The following is an 11,343-nucleotide window of genomic DNA, read 5'->3' as shown; positions in this document are numbered from 1 at the left end:
AGGGGGTGGGTGGAGGGGGAGGAGGAGGAGGGGAGGAGGGGAAGGGGAGAGAGGAGGAGGGGAGGAGAGGAAGGGGAGAGAGGAGGAGGGGAGGAGGGAAAGGAGGGAAGGGAAGAGGGGGATGGGGGTGGAGAGAAAAAATAGATGATAGGTGAGAGATTAATAATAAATGACACACAAATGATGGATGGATGGATAAATGAAGATGACAGATATTGTTAGAGATAGATGATAGGTAGATAATAGTCTATATGATATGTAGCCATGTATCTGTCTATATATCATATCTATATGATAGTCCTTGGGTAGTCATATATGGATAGATAATAGTCTCTCCCTTAGGGAAGATAGAGAGACAGACAGATAGATGGATAGGCAGGTGCTCATAACTATAAATATATGTCACCTATACAATCATTGTTAACAAAACATAGGACCATATTGTGTGGATGCATCAAAGTATTTAACTATTCTTGTATTGTTAGCTATTTAGATTGCATCTAATTTTTCATTGTTACAAATAACACAGTGATAGGCATCTCTGTACACACGTTCAATTATATTCTCAGGGATGTGTTCCTAGAAGTGGCATTGGTAGTTCAAAATGTATGCACATTTTAAAGATAGAATTACTTTTTATTATACAAAATAATGCAGGTGGCTTTTGGAGGTGGTGAATATGTTTATCACTGTGATTGTGGTAATGGCATCACGGGTGTACATATGTGTCCAAACTCATCAAATTGTACGCCTTAGACACTTGCAGTTTTTAAAATATACAATTATACCTCAATAAAGCTGATTTTTAAAAAGTATGGACTACAAAAAAAGGGAAGGCTGTGTGTGTGTGAGTGTGTGTGTGTGTGTGTGTGTCTTCTACAATCCCACCAGCCAGAGATAACCACTACTGACCACAGTAGTGGACTGTTTTCCAGCCACGTATATTGTGAAGACCATGAGAATACACCACGCAGACCTCCTACTACCAGGGGCATGATTGACTGAGGGCCCCAGGTTTTGTGTTTGAAACTCTTCACTTCATTTGCATTCCCAGGTAATCACTGAGCGACGTGGAGTACTAAGGCAGGCATATTCCTGGGAGACACGAGATTCCTTTGGTGGTGAACTTGGCTGAAGGAGGCCCCAATGGGCCTGCTGAACTTGCCTTAGACTGCAGGATGATCTAGGATGCCTCCACCCTCTCCTTCACAGGGCATCACACTTGCATCATAGTCTGACTATAATAGGGAACATTATGTTATTTATGTTCATAAACTCCCACAGAACTACACTCTGTATTTCTATAAACGCATATATCTGTAAATAGAGATTAAAAGGCCTGGAAAGATACACATGAAACTGATAACAGAGAGGACTTCAGGAATTGGGGAAAATGGCCCCAAGGTAGAATTTTAGATTTGTCTGTAATGCTTGATTTTTTAAAACGATGATCATATATTCATGTATTACTTGTGCAGCTAAAAATACAGAGCTATTTTTAAAATGAAACATATTTCAACCCAATTCTCTCTTATAACCTTTAGGGCTAGGTTTGACTTGGCCACAAACCAGGACCAGCTGCAGTGGATTGGGACAAAACACTGACATGTCTAGCATAATTATTGCCAAAACGCTTTCAAGAAGCGATGCCAATGTACACCCTAATCTAGGCAAAGATGACAAAAATAATAATGTTCATTGCTGGTTCTGGTTTTAATTGATGATTCTTTGATTGCTACTGAAGATGAGCATTTTTTTCCCATGGCATTTTGGCCATCTTCTGGACATCCTGGGAGAGGATGCCAATTTTTCCACTTGCTCCTAGGCTGGGAAATGCCCACCTCCCACAGCCTAGGGACCAGTTAATTAATGCCTGCCCCACCCCCTCTAGAACCAAACAACGAACTCCGCCTCCGCAGAAACCTATACTTTACCCCACACCCACCGGAGTCATCACTATTTGCTTTACAATAGAAAGAATCCACCAGTCACATGGGCCTGTCAAAGCCAAGCCTTCTGGGGAGCATTGGTCTGCATTAATAATACCATAGATCCACAAGGGTGAGTCTCCAGCTGCGCTGTAAGCGTGGATGCCAGGAAGAGATGGGGAGAAGCCCTGCAGGAGCCCTCAGAGACTCCATGTGCCCAGCTCTCTTCCACGTAGGCCTTGACAGCTTGATGTGAGATGGCACCTCCTTGACAAGTCTCGCTGTGCCTCATCCACCACCAGTGTTATTAACTCATTACCTTTCATCCATGCGGGCCAGCCCACTGCCAGCCCCAGCCATTGGCTTGCACCCTCACCCTCCGTGGGCTGTCTCATGGAGGAGGGTGTTGCAAAAAGTTGCGCTACAACCTGGTCCTGTTGGGAGAGTCCTTTCCTGCTCTGGGCTCCACTCGAAGCTGACAACCCTTCATGCTTCCTGGAAGAGCATCCCTAGGTGTAGAATTTGCTGCCTCCAGCACCCAAAGAACCCTGCCAGTCATTGCGCTTCTTTGCCAAAACCCTGTCTCTAAAAAAAAAAAAAAAAAAGCCAAGCATGGTGGCATGGCTCTGTAGTCCCAGCCAGTTGGAGGCTGAGGTGGGAAGATAGCTTGAGCCTTGGACAAGGAGGTGGAAGGTGCAGTGAGTTGTGATTGTGCCACTGCACTCCAGCCTGGGTGACAAAGTGAGACCTTGTTGTCTCAAAAAAAAAAAAAAAAAAGGAAGAAAGAAAGAAAAAAGAAAAAAATATGAAATACCAGTTCCAATTTCCAATGTTTATAAATAAAGCCTTATTGGGTTACAACTGCACTTTAGCTGTATCCCAGTAAGGTTACAAGACGTGATAATTTGTCTTTTACTTTGGAGTAGATGTACCAGCATTCTCCTGATCCTTAGACTCCTAAAAAAGCTTTTGGGTTTTGTTAGTTTGTTTTTAGTTGAGACAGGATCTCACTCTGACACCCAGGCTGGAGTGCAGTGGCGTGATCATAGCTCATTGCAGCCTTGACCTCCTGGGCTCAAGCAGTCCTCCAACCTCAGTCTCCCAAGTAGCTGGGACTATAGGCATGCACCACCACATCCAATTTTTTCCTTCTTTTCTTCTTTTCTTTTCTTTTTTCTCTTATTTTCTCTTCTTTTCTTTTTCCTTCCTTCCTTCCTTCCTTCCTTCCTTCTTTTCTTTCTTTTTTTTTTTTTTTGAGACAGGGTCTCTTATGTTGCCCAGTCTGGCCTCAAACTCTTGGTCTCGAGTGATTCTCCTGCCTTGGCCTCTCAAAATCCTGTATGCCAGGACTACAGGCATAAGCCACCATTCCCATCCCTAAAAAAGTGTTTTTTAGGAGTCCAAGAATCTTTTTGTTGTTGTTGTTTTGAGACAGAGTCTTCCCCTTTCACCCAGGCTGGAGTGCAGTGGCACGATCTTGGCTCACTGCAACCTCTGCCTCCCGGGTTCCAGTGATTCTCCTGCCTCAGCCTCCCAAGTAGCTGGGATTACAGGTGACCACCACCACGCCTGGCTAATTTTTGTATCTTTTTTTTTTTTTTTAGTAGAGATGGGGTTTCACCATGTCGGCCAGGCTGATCTCAAACTCCTGACCTCAAATGATTTGCTTGCCTCAGCCTCCCAAAGTGCTGGGATTACAGGTGTGAGCCACTATGCCTGGTCCAGGAATCTATTAAATTTATTATAGTAATAATAGTATGGTAGGAGAAAAATGGTAGGCACCACAATTTCTCTTGGGGACAGAACTGCCTTCATTCAGGAAAACGTCTTGATACTACACTTGATGCGAGCAGAAGAGCCAAGGGAACAAAAGAGGTGGCCAAGTTGCATATTCAAAATGAATTGGAATTTGGAAAGAAGTGAACGGAGAAGCTAGCTCACAAGGATTTCTGTGACATGCACCCAAGTATAATTGTCAGAAGGTTAAAAAATAACTCATACAAATACATAGTGAACACATATCAAAGACTTATTTAACTCATTTATGAAGGAAACAGCAGGAAGGTAAACTGGTTCAGAGATAGGGAAACCAATGCACACACCCCATCAAATTTACACACACACCCATGCACATACATTTAGTGGGACCAAGAAAGATGGAATGAATGTCTGAGTTTAATACAAAACTAGTTAGTCATCTACAGAACAATAAAACCTTTAGGCTAATCCACCATCTGTTCTTGTATGGCCCATGAACTAAGAATTTTTTTAAACAGTTGACAAAAGAACAGTATTTTGCAGCACATGAAAATGATACGGGGTCAGGTGTGGTGGCTATGCCTGTAATCCCAGCACTTTGGGAAGCAGAGGTGGGAGGATCACTTGAGCCCAGGAGTTCAAGACCAGCTTGGGCAACATAGCAAAAACATGTCTCTAGAAAAACAAACAAAAAAATTAGCCAAGCATGGTGGAGTGGACCTGGAGTTCCAGCTACTTGGAGGCTGAGGTGGGAGGATAGCTTGAGCCCTCGGCAAGGAGGTAGGGGCTGCAGTGAGTTGTGATTGTGCCACTGCACTCCAGCCTGGGTGACAAAGTGAGACTTTGTTGTCTTAAAAAAAAAAAAAAAAGGGAAAGAAAATAATACGAAATACCAGTTCCAGTGTTCATAAATAAAGTCTTATTGGGATACAGCTACACTCATTCATTTATGTGTTTTCTGTGGCTGCTTTCACATCGTAATGGCAGAATTGACAGCAAGAGAGCCTATATGGCCCACAAAGCCTAAAATATATATTATCTGTCTCCTTACTCAAAAAGTTTGCTGGCCTCTGTTCTAGGATAATGACATGTCAATAATCTTTGAGGTTATTATCTTCTCTATTGGACAGAAATCAGTTGCACCCCTACAGGACAAAAATAATTTGCAACCTTAATTTTCTACAATTTAACAACTAATGTTATAGAATCTGGGCCCTAATCAATAATAAAATCCACATTACATCCCCTAGAGAATCAGATAACCCTTAGGCAGACAGTATTCTAATTTGATTTGGAAGTTATGAAGCTATCTTTTTACTTTATTCCAAACTTTCAGATAATTGGTCTTCACGCTTGAAACCAAAAGATTGGTAATATAAACTCGATGGTTTACAATTTGTGATCTAGAAGGCCACTTCCTCCACAGGACTTCTCTGAATTGAAGATCTGAAAGCCCTTTTAGGAAATTAGAATGTTGAGGCTTCTCACTGAGCAGAGGACAATCAGGTCTGTTGAAAACAGGAGGGACTGCAGAAAGAAGGTGGCTTGAAGGTTGAAATTTGTGAGCCTTGATGCATGGTGCCACCCTCAACAGGTGGCTAGGGCCAATGGCTGACTGGTATGGAGGTACAAGAGTTCTGTTCTCTTGCCTCAAATCACAATAAACTCTGGGGTGCAATTTAGACTCTAGAGCTCACCATGGTATCAGGTTGAGGGTAGATTTCCCATTCTTACTTACTTTATTCCAGGCTTTCTTACTTCTCTTCTTTCCATACAAATTTCTCCGGTGAGCACTCCCTCAATAAGTCACATACATCTTTGTCTTAGACTCTGCTTTTAGGAAATGTGAGCTCAGAGAGCAGGAATTCCTGAGTATCTGGAAATTGTACCTGTTAAGTGCTGGTCTGGGGGTTCTGAGTAGATGATAACGACTCTCCATCCCTCTATGAACATGTGAAATGTCAAATTCTAACATGTCTGTCTCATAAATTCAAAATATCCCCATGCCCCTTAGACGTTTCTGTATTGATAAGATATAGGAAAGAAGGGAAGCAAAGGTGGGGTGTGCTATGGCACCATATGGTGACTTCACCCTCATGACCCCATCTCAGAAACGTGGCTAAGAGATGGGAGGCAGGGGCTAGAAACAGGAGAAATATGAACTGGCATAAATATTCCAATGGGATGAAATCCCAACATTAGCACTTGGACTTTGGGTCCAGCCTGCTGGGAACAAACTGTGAAACTCCCTGGGTGGGCAATGACTCTGTGACGTATTGATAAACCTAAGATCCAGAGTAACCCACAGTTAAATATAAAAACCCACCTACCCTAGGGCTGGTGAAGTGGGGGTTGGAGGTGATGGCTAAGGAGTACAGGGCTCTCTATGTGGGAGCATCTTCACAGGCTGCTTGGACGTCCTCACAGCATGGTTGCTAGATTTCAAGTGACAGGAAGTAAATGCTGGGAATTAGTTTTTCTCTTTGTTTCTTTCTTTCTTGCTCACTTGCTTGCTTGCTTTTCTTATTTCTTTCTTCCTTCTCTCTCTCTTTTCTTCCTTCTTTCTTTCTCTCTCTCTTTCCTTTTCTTACTTTTTCTTCTCTCTCTTTTCTCTCTCTTCTTTCTCTTTCTCTCTCTCTTTTTTCTTTCCTTCTTTCTTCTTTCTCTCTGTTTCTCTTTTTCTTTCTTTCTTTCTCTTTCTTTCTTCTCTGTCTCTTTCTTTTTCTCTCCCTTTCTTTCTTTTGTTTTCTTTCTTCTTTCTCTCTTTCTTTCTTTCTTTCTTTTGTACAGGGTCTCGCTATGTTGCCCAGGCAGGCCTTGAACTCCTGGGCTCAAGCAATCCTCCCACTTCTGCTTCTCTAAGTGCTGGGACTATAAGCATGAGCTGCTGCATTCTACAGCTGTGAGTTTCCTGAGGTCTGGCCCTGGAAACTGGCATGGAGTCACTTCTGCCATATTATTCTAGTCATGTGGTCATAGAACCCAGATTCTAAAGAAGGGAACATAGACCCCTATCTCTCTCAATGGGAAGTGTGGCAAACAATTTGGGAGCCATGTTTGAAAACAGTCACATGGAATAAACATGGACAAGGAGAGATGAGTGGGTTCTAACAGAGGTCCTGGCTGGGTGCAGTGGCTCATGCCTGTAATCTCAGCACTTTGGGAGGTCAAGGTGGGCAGATCACTTGTGTCTAGGAGTTCGAGACCAGCCTGGGCAATATAGCAAGACCCCATCTCTACAAAAAATGAAAATAAAAAATTATCCCGGCATGGTGGCATGCATCTGTAGGCCTAGCTACTCAGGAGATCAAGACAGAAGGATCACTTGAGCCCAGGAATTTGAGGCTGCACTGAGCTATGACTGCACCACTTGTACTTCAGCTTGGGTGACAGGGTGAGAGCCCCATCTCTAAATAAATAAATAAACAGAGGTCCTGATTTAGTTTATCAATCCCACGTAAACTAGAGAGAAAATAGCAGAAAATGTATGGGTGAAACCTTTGGTGATGGTTAATTTTTTGTCAATTTGGCTATGCCACAGTATTCGGATATTTGATCAAACACATCTGGATGTTGCTGTGTAGTTTTTACATGAGATTAACCTTTAAATCAGTAGACTTTGAGTAAAGCAGTTACCTTCCTTTGATGGTTAATTTTATGTGTCAATTTGAATCAGTAGACTGAGTAAAGCAGATTGCCCTTTCTAATGTGGGTGGCCTCATCCAGTCAGCCAAATGCCTGACTAGAACAAAAAGGCTGACCCTCCCCTGAATAAGAGAGAATTAGTCTTGCTTGACAGCCTTCGAACTGGTACATCAGCTTTTTTCCTGCCTTTGGACTCAAACTGAAACATCAGTTCTTTCTGGGACTCAAGCCTGCCAGCCTTCAGACTGGAACTACACCAGCAGCTCTCCTGGATCTCAGACCTTCATATTCAGGCAGGAAATATACCATCAGCTCTCCTGGGTCTCCAGCTTGCCCATCCACCCTGCAGATCTTAGGATTTCCCAACCTCCATAATCATGTGAGCCAATTCCTTATAGTAAGTATATCTCTTCTCTCTGTGTGTGTGTGTGTGTGTGTGATGTGTGTATCCCACATCCTATTGGTTTTGTTTCTACAAAGAACCCTTACACATCTCCATAATGTGGGTGGGCCTTATCCAATCCATTGAAAACCTTAAGAAAAAGACTGATCTCCCCCAAGCAAAAGGGAACTCCACCAGCAGACTTTGAACTGCAGCATCAATTCTTCCCTGGGTCTCCTGCCTTCCTACCCTTCAGATTTTGGACTTGCCAACCTCCCTACTTGTGTGGGTGCCAATTCCTTAAAATCAAAATGTTTAGATATTTATTTATTCATTGATTTAATGCACATCCTGTTGGTTCTGTTGCTCTGGAGGACTCTGACTAACATGCCTTTCAATGAGGAGTAACTCTGCCCATTAGTCGTCATGGCCTCATCAGTGACTTGTTATCTGGCCACTCAAAGTAGAAGCTCATCTGTGAGAAGAAGAAATAGAAAGGGGTAAGCAAAGAGTCAGGCAGAGTGTCCACCCTACTTAAAGGAGAAGGCTTTAGAGGGTCCAGCGCAGGTGGTAAGACCCTTCAGACTGTCCTTCGGATTCTTCCACCCACCCAGCAACGTCAAGGGCATCATGGACCCAGAGGTCTTTCTCAATGTTGTCCTCCCAATGTGGCAGCCTGTACAGCCATTGCAAAGTAGGACACAGAATTACAGGAGGAAGTGGATGTTCTGGGATTCTTTAGCCTTATCTTTGGGGCTGTTGACTGATCGAGGAAAGAGACAGCCTCAGAGCATAGCAAAAGGAGGGCAGGGCTAGGAATCAGAAAGCCCTAGTTCTTGCAGGAGTTCCAACACTTACTATTGCTGTTAGTTGAGCCCATTACTCAAGCCTCTGTCTATTCTTCAATAAAATGGGGATAACAGCATCTCCTCTGCCTATACATGGACTAGAGTGTACACATTAATTGAGCTAACAGGTCTGAGAATCTGCATATCAGTCAGGGCTGCATTTCAGTCAAGAGAGGCAGCATCACCAGGAGATGTATGTCCCTACACAATGGTGGGAGCTGGGGACACAGTCTATATGAGGCCGTTGTTTCTGTGTCTTGTGCTAGAACCTGACATCCATGGGACAGATAGGCAGGAAAGGATGATAGACATGAAGTGGAGGATCACGAGGACAAACGGGAACCTGAGAGACTGAGCTGGAACTAAGAGGACAGGCCAGAACTCACGTAGTTCTCTCACTGCCTCCGAGTCTCCAGCATCAATGATGGGAGAATCCTGCAGCAGTAGCTGGTGCTCTTCATTGTGCAGCTTAACGAGCATCTGAGCCAGGAGTGGAGAGAATGGAAAGAGGATCCAGGAACTGTGGGCCTGGCTGCTTCCCCAACCAATCAGGTGAACCAGCAGATAAGGGACAATGTGTGTGAGCTGCATCGCCCCCTGCAGGCTCCGGCCTCCCCAGACAGAAAGCAACATGGCTGCTGCCCCACGTCCACCTTCTGAATCTTACTCAAAATGTCCCTGTGGCTCATGTCAACCTGGAACTCTGCACGGAAGTGAGTTCTGAGGAATGCAGTTCAATTTTCACTAAGCTGGCACAATACACATCCATCACAATTTGTCACACCCAAATTACCAGGACAATAAAAGGGGAGAAAATCCAAAAAGCTTCTTTCCAGCAGAGCTCATTTAATTGGAAGCATATTGGGGCCATGAAATAGCTTGGTGTCAAGCCAGACCCCTATTGACTCTAATAGGTTTGGCACCATGTCCACCAGGCCAAAGGAGAGACCCAGAGCCAGTGAATAAGACACAGGGTTCACTGAAGACTCAAATACCGAGCAGTCCAGGAGTCGCAGGCTTGACAGGAGGACCACTACCATTTGTAAAAAGCATGCAGTTTATATACCAGTTTTCACTTAGCATCCTCCACCTAGCAACCTCCACCTAGCAATCTCCATTTAACCCAACACAAAGGGCCTTGATCCCCCAGACAGCCTGCATTTCAAGGGATAAGCCAGAAATTCAGACGCCCTTCATAGATAAGGAGTGAATCTTCCAATTGGCCACTCCCAGATTCCTTAGCTCAGAAATCCAAACACACCTTCTTCTTAAACCATAGGATCATTTTCAGTGTATGCTTGAGTTTTCGCTGTCAGATGCGTCTGCCATTCCCTTGGTTATGGACAGCTCTCTGTAGAATGGAGGTAATAATATTACCATCATGAAATTACACACAAGCGACTTTTGTTTTTCCCCATGCAGTTGTTGAAGCACTTTGGAAAACCCAAGGCCTACAGTTTCTTCATTTCTTCTATTAAAAATAATTAAGAGACCGGGCCTGGTGGCTCACGCCTGTAATCCCAGCACTTTGGAAGGCCAAGGCAGGTGGATTGCTCGAGGTCAGGAGTTTGAGACCAGCTGGGCCAACATGGCAAAACCCTGTCTCTACCAAAAATACAAGAATTAGCTGGGTGTGGTGGTGTGCACCTGTAATCCCAGCTACTCAGGAGGCTGAGGCAGGAGAATCACTTGAACCCGGGTGGCAGAGGTTGCAGTGAGCTGAGACTGCACCACTGCACTCCAGCCTGGGCAACAGAGTGAGACCCTGTCTCAAATAATAATAATAATAATAATAAGAAATATTATTCAACCACAAAAAGGAATGGAGTTCTGATGCATGCTACAACACAGATGAAGCTTGAAAACATTATGCTTAGTGAAGTAAGCTAAACACAAAAGGACAAACATAGCACGATTCTGCTGAGAAGAGGTACCCAAAGTAGGCAAATTCATAGAGACCAAAAGCAGACTGGAAGGGCTATGGGGAGGCGGGAATTGGGAGCTATTGTTTAACCAGTGAAGAGTTTCTGTTAGGATGGATGAAAGAGTTCTGGAAATGGTCCGGGGGTGATGGCTCATGCCTGTAATCCCAGCAGTTTGGGAGGCCAAGGCGGGAGGATCACCTGAGGTCAGGAGCTCAAGACCAGCCTGGCCAACATGGCGAAACCCTGTTTCTACTAAAAATACAAAAATTAGCCTGGCATGGTGGCATATGCCTGTGATCACAGCTACTCGGGAGGCTGAGGCAGGAGAATCACTTGAACCAGTATATGGAGGTTGTAGTGAGCCAAGATTTAGCCACTGCACTCCAGCCTGGGTGACAAAGTGAGACTCCATCTCAAAACAAAAACAAAAACACCAAGTAACAAAAAAAAAGTAACACTTCTGGAAATGGATAGTGGTGATGGTTGCACAACATTGTGAGTGTGCTTCATGCCCTGAATTGTACACTTAAAAAATGGCCAAGGTGCTCACTTCAGCAGCACATACACTAAAATTGGAATGATATACAGAAGATTAGCATGACCTCTAAAAAATGTAATAATAAGAAAAACATGGCTAAGCTTAGAGGAATTCTGAGAAGATTGTCAAAGGGTACAAAATCTCAGACAGGAGGAGTATATGTTGTTTTGAGTTCTATTGCACAGTGAAGCGAATATAATTAATAATAGAGTATTGTACATTTCAAAATTGCAAGAGAGTATATTTCAAATGCTCTCACCACAAAAACATTTTAAGTATTTGAAGTGATGGATATGTTAACTAGCTTGATTTAATTATT

General features: G+C 43.7%; 1 pseudogene; it reads left to right on the top strand.

Annotated features, from left to right (window-relative positions):
• Nucleotides 1-11,028: 11,028 nt before the first annotated feature.
• LOC115831333 lies at nt 11,029-11,129 on the top strand (annotated as a pseudogene).
• Nucleotides 11,130-11,343: the final 214 nt, after the last annotated feature.

This window comes from Nomascus leucogenys, chromosome 18 (genome assembly GCF_006542625.1).
Source record: "Nomascus leucogenys isolate Asia chromosome 18, Asia_NLE_v1, whole genome shotgun sequence".
Lineage (NCBI taxonomy): Eukaryota > Metazoa > Chordata > Mammalia > Primates > Hylobatidae > Nomascus > Nomascus leucogenys.
This window is presented reverse-complemented; position numbering and strand designations above follow the sequence as displayed.